The sequence below is a fragment of the Molossus molossus genome, unplaced genomic scaffold (genome assembly GCF_014108415.1).
Source record: "Molossus molossus isolate mMolMol1 unplaced genomic scaffold, mMolMol1.p scaffold_m16_p_1, whole genome shotgun sequence".
NCBI classification, from domain to species: Eukaryota; Metazoa; Chordata; class Mammalia; order Chiroptera; family Molossidae; genus Molossus; species Molossus molossus.
Genome location: NW_023425344.1, coordinates 149,501,271 through 149,507,612, shown reverse-complemented (window position 1 = coordinate 149,507,612; position 6,342 = coordinate 149,501,271). Strand labels below are relative to the sequence as shown.

General features: G+C 39.2%; 1 pseudogene; it reads left to right on the top strand.

Annotated features, from left to right (window-relative positions):
- Window positions 1-1,905: 1,905 nt before the first annotated feature.
- LOC118615539 overlaps window positions 1,906-6,342 on the top strand; it is a 28,450-nt pseudogene continuing 24,013 nt past the window's right edge.

Genomic DNA, 6,342 nt, shown 5'->3' with positions numbered 1-6,342 from the left:
CCAAAGGTTTTCTGGTTCTATTCCCAACCAGGACACATCCCTGGGTTGCAGGCTCAACCCGTGTAGGGGACCTGCAGGAGGCAGCTAATCGATGTTCTTTGTTCACATTGATGTCTCTCTCTCTCTCTCTCTCTAAAAATCAATTTTAAAATCTTTTTAAAGAAAGAAAAATGTTTATGGATCTTCTCTTAAGAGAGCTCTCAATAACAACATTCAGATTAAAGCACTCATAGACTTTTTTATTTTAACTAATTTATTTTTGGCATAGATGTTTCTCCTTTTCCCCCTATTGACACACTCCTCCCACGCCACCCCCACCAGCATTGTTGTCTGTCTATTGGTTATACTTACATGTATAAGTTGTTTGATTTATCTCTTTTCTCCACTCAACTCCCTCCTCTGAAGTTTCTTAGTCTGAGCCCTACTTCTATGTCTCTGGATCTACTTTGTTCATCACCTTATTTTGTTCATTATATTCCACAAATAAGTGAGATCTTATATTTCTCTGATTGGCTTATTTTGCTTAGCACAATACTCTCCAGGTCCCTCCATGTCGTCTCAAAAGATAAGAGATCTTTCTTTCTTACAGCTGCATAGTATTTCATTGTGTATATGTACCACAGCTTTTTTATCCACTCATCTATTGATGGACACCTGGGCTGTTTCCAGATTTTAACAATGGTAAGTAGTGCTGCTATGAACATAGGGGTACATATATTCTTTCTGGTTGCCTTTTCAGGCTTCTTAAGATATATTCCTAGAAATGGGATCACTGGTTCAAATGGCAGTTCAATTTTTAATTTTTTGAGGAAACATTGTAGTGTTTTCCATAGTGGCTACACCAGTCTGCATTCCCACCAGCAGTGTACTAGAGGCCCCTTTTCTCCACAGCCTCACTAACACTTATTGTTTGATGATTTGTTGATGGCAGCCATTCTGGATCAATGGAACAATAGAACAGAGAACCCCGAAATTGACCCAAGACATTATGCTCAATTAATATTTGACTAAGATGGCAAGGGCATGCAATGGATTAAAGACAGCCTTTTTAATAAATGGTGTTGGGAAAATTGGACAGCTACACTCCCCCCCCCAAAAAAATAAATAAATAAATAAAACTAGACTACCAACTTATACCATACACAAGAAGAAACTCAAAATGGATAAAAATCTTAAATGTAATTCATGAATCTATATAAAAGTCCTAGAAGAAAATGTAGGCAAAAACATTTCAGACCTTACACTCAGCAGAATTTTCACTAATATGATGTCTAAGGCAAGAGAAACAAAGGAAAAGATTAATACATGGGACTACATCAAACTAAAAAGCTTCTGCACAGCAAAAGAAACAAGCATCAAAATGGAAAGAGAACCCCCTATATGGGAGAACATAATTGCCAACGATACCTCAGATAAGGGGTTAATTTCCAAAATACATAGAGTACTCATACAACTCAACAAAAGGAAGACAAAGAATGCAATTGATAAATGGACAGAGGACCTAAATAGACACCACTTCAAACAGCATTCATAGATTTTTGTTTCATTTTTTTGTGTTTTAAAATTCTGGGACAGAGCACATGATTGACCAAGCTTGAGTTATACATTTAGTTGCCATTTGATGTATCAACCATAAGCGTGAAAAATAAAATTATGTATGCAAACTTGCCCGATGGAGATCCACTAATATGTATGGAGGGCCAAGTCCAGATAAAGAACACTTCACTATAAGCCAAATAATCACTTCAACAAATGCCTGGTATGACTAGGTGGGTGGCCATGCACAGGCCAGTGGGCTGAGCTGGGAACTGCGTGGGGGCACTGGGACCCAGGCCCCAGCACCTTCCCCTCTGCCCCCAGGCTTGGTTCTCACTTTCAAATAGTGGAAGAACAGAAGCTGGTGCCATGCTCTCAGATTCAGGCATCGTGCTGGATTTCAATGTCTGGGAGTATTTTCACAAAGATCCCAAAACTTATTACAAACCCGAAAGTCAATCCTTAAAGAGCAGCGGTTCCAAGGGGCTTCCAATCAGTTCTCCAAGATGACATCATGTGTCTTGCTAAGCCAGCAATTCGTGCATTAGCAGATGCAGGAGCAGGAGCGCAGGAAGCAGCAGCAGAAGCTGCAGGTGCCCGGTCCATGCAACAGAGTGCCTGAGAGTCAGACACCAGCCAGAAATGTCAGTGTGCCCTCTACTATTCCCTCTGCCACCCAGGTGCCAATGGAAGTCCATAAGATGCAGACCCACCTTGAAAACACCACCAGGTACCACATACAACAAGCCAAAGACAGCTGATAAAGCAAATACCTTTCTACCAGTGTAGCAAACATGGCAACCAAGTCCTGAGACTGCTTGTCCAAACAAGCCTGGGGATCATGTCAGGTGACCAGTGCCAGGGAGCAGCACATCCAAAACCTCATGACTATCCTTGCATTTAACTCCAACTATGAAAAAGAAGGATTACATACGTTTGAAGAACAAAACAGAGTGGAGAGACAATGCCCAATAATGAACACACACTCTGGAATGTTATGCATACAGATGGATCATGTTATCAATGACATCATTAGACTGGAATCAAGTTATTATGAAGAAATCATGAGCTTGGTGAATTCTGCCTTGCAAATGACAAATATGTTACCCATCTCCAGGACACTTATGGCAATTAAGGACTGCCACCCCCAGGCCTCACTAATAGCAACTCTTGTCCAACCGACATTCCCAACACAAAAAAAGGAGCTCACAGACTCTGAAGCAAGAGCATTGGCTAAAGAGAAACCAAATAATAATAATAATAATAATCACAACTAGATTGAATGAAGAAGAGTTCACGTAACTAGAAACTCTGATTCCCAAGTCTCATGACCCAGACATGCACTGGAACAAGGGAACCATTTTAAAGGCATCTGTGGACCATACCTGAAAGTTGCACGGAGATTAGTGACATGCAAAAGAACTTGAAAACTGATGGAGGAACCTGGAGTATGCCAACAGGCATTCGTTGCTCAGAATACAGAAATTTGAAATGCAAGTTAAAGTACATGTCCCTATTCCATCCATGGGTCTCTGCTCTCCAGATTTGGTGAATGGGATCATCAAGCAAGAAACCTATCTTGAGAACTACAGCCAGGACCTCCTTTAGCATCACGCAGACCTAACTTGTACAACAGCCCTCAATCTCACAGATAGCACAATCACCTTCAATAACAACTTCAAAATTGTGCCAAGAGCAACCACACCTAGTGTCTTCATAAAAATGAGCTCTCACCTGGAAGACATCCTAATCGGTGATACTCTTTCTCCTGTTAGTGTAACTGATCCACTTCTTTTGTAATTGTCCCCTGGAGCTTCCAAAACGAGCAGCTAAAGGAGCAGCATGAGCACGGAATACACCAAGCATGCTGGTCAGCAAAGCTTCCCTGCTCTGTGTTCTCATGACTGCTTCTTTCTTTCTTTTTTTCTTTAATCTAAAAGTTTATAGCAACTTTATTCATAATCACCAAAAGCAGAAAATTTTCACATGCCCAGCAATTAGTGAATTGATAAAAAACAGTACATGGATGAATCTTAAATGCATTTTACTAAGTAAAAGAAAGCAGACCAAAAAGTCTACATATTGCATGATTCCATTTATATAACCTCTAGAAAAGGCAAAACCATGGGAATGAAGAACAAATCAGTGGTTTCCAGGAATTGGAAATGAGGTTTACAATAAAAAGAGCAATTGAGAGAAATTAGTGATAAAACTGTTCTATATGCTATTGGAGTAGAAGGATACATGACTTGTCAAAACCCATATACTTCTATACTATAAAATTTATTTTCTGTATGTATAAGGGGAATAGAAATCTCTAGACCAGCCTATCAAGTGAGCAGAAATTTATAAAAACAAAAAGGTATATTTTGATGAGATTGTAGAGAACTATGCACATGTATACACCACTGATAGGAATTAATTTATACGACTGCATTGAGAACAATTCAACATACCTTTCAGGTGTTTCTCATCATTCAAACTCAGTAATTCCAATTCTAGAAATTTATTCTAAAGAAATAATTAGAGATGCATGAAAAGATTAATGTACTATGAGCTTCATTACATTTAAATTCTAAAATGTTGTAATATCTAAAATATCCAGCAGCATAAAATCATCTAAATTGATTTTGTTAGATCTATATGAAATATTATGTAACAATGTTGTGTTTACAAAAGTGCTAATGTATGGAAATATGCTTTTTTATTATCAATTGAAAACTGTTGGAGAACAACATATACAATATGAAATCAATTTTGTTTTTAAATTGTGTTACATTCTTTTTTAAAAAAAAAAGCCAAAGGAAACACACTCAAATATTGTAAGTTGTTGTTTTATAAGTTATAAGATTATTGGTCTTCTTTTCTTTTAAATGTATACCTTTTACTTTATTTTTTAACAATGCCCTTCTGTTACTTTTATCAAGAATGAAAATCTTTCATTGTGAAAAGCAAGCCCAGCACAGCCCAGGCAAGCCCATAGTCTGTCAATTTGCTGTCTTCATGCAGAAGGCCTCATGGTTTGCCCTCTTGCTCCTTCGGATGCTGGACTCATTGCAGATGTACATTTGTACTCTGGAGAGTCTCAAGAGAGTGATGCCTCTTTTGCTGAATCATGCTTTGTAAAGCTGAGATGGAGAGAGGCTCTAGTTATTCTCTTCTTCCTTTTTTGTCTTCTCTCAAGAAGTCTTCCACCAGCTTCTCCTTAATCATTGAAAGGACCCCCTCTCCTATTGCATATTCAGTCACATGGAAGATCTGGAGAACTCTCTGAAAATGATTTTCAAAACTATCCTTTCAAATTCAGCCAAGACTTCACAATGGTTTGACAACCATGTGCAAGAAGCTGATCCGAGCTTCTCCTAATTCTCTAGTAACCTCGCTGGAGCAGGAAGGGCTCATACCTCACCAGTGGCATGGCTTCTAATCACATTTGTTGTCAACTGGCATTTCTAAATCCAATAATCTCTTCACTCCTAGCTGACTCACGTGTCTTAGAATTAATTTTTGGTGCCAGTTATCCCAAGACAGGGAGCAGCAGCACAGAGTTCATGCCACCATGTAGCAGCAGCAGGCCAAGGTGGGAGTGAACAGCTGGCAGAGGCCAGCCAAAACTCTAGCCACAGTGCTGATGCCAGGAAAGGCACAACTGCTTCTTTCTAGATTTGTAGATTTAATAATTGACCTGAAGAGCTTTATTTAATAATTTCCTTTATTTTTTTAATTGTTTTTATTTTTTATAATTTTATTTATTTATTTATTTTTTGAGAGAGAAGTAAGAGAGAGAGAGAGAAACATCTATGAGAGAGAACATCCACTGGGGATCGGGCCCACAATCTGGGCATGTGTCCTAACTTGGAATTGAACTGGTGATCTCTTGGTGCATGGGTCAATGCTCAACCACTTAGCCACACCAGCAGGACATAATTTTCCTTTAATATTAATTTTTTTCATGCTTTATCAATAGCCAGGGCATATTTTATTTTTAGAATTTTGTGAATCAGACTTGTATATTGTATTTGACAAATAAAATTGCCTCCAAATTATTTTACAATAAGTGTACAGTATCTGTGAACTGAATTCACCCAGACATTAGCTTTCTGAGCAGGCAGAATTTCCATTACAGAAATTTCTATTCATTCTTATCAAAGGGTAATGTGGTTTGAGATTTTTATGCCTCTGACTTCCTTGAAATATAAATGTGAAATTTAACTGGAAAAATCCAAATTGGTGGCAGAGTAGGTGGAAGCTACACTCACCTCCTCCAAGGACCATACTAGAATTACAACTAAATTATACAACAGTCATTCTAAATAACCAACTGAAGAGGAGCTAAAGAAAAATCTTATAATCAAAGATTTACAGAAGTCACATCAAGACTGATAGGAAGGGTGGACACGTGAAAAGGGCTGGCCTAGCTCCCATGGGCAGCAGCTAAGATTCCAAAGGGATAGCTCAGTGGTGGGAAACTCCCCCTGAGAAGTGTGGGGTCTCAACCCTAAGCCAGTCTTCCTAGCCCAGAACAACAAAGCCAGAAAGAGGCACCCACATAACATCTGGCTATGAAAAGCAGGTGGGTTTTGGTCTGTCAGGGAGAAACGGGAGTCTGCTTGAGACACAGGTACCCTATTAAAGGGCCAACACACACATTTTTGTTCACAGTTACTCACCCTGGGCTCCAGCAGAGGGATGAAGAAGTGGAACAGAGTCACATGAGGAGAGTCTGGAGTTTGTGGCTCTGAGGGGACAGATGAAGGGACAATGGCCAAGACCCCTGTGCTGAGTTGTTCTCCCATATTGCAGGTG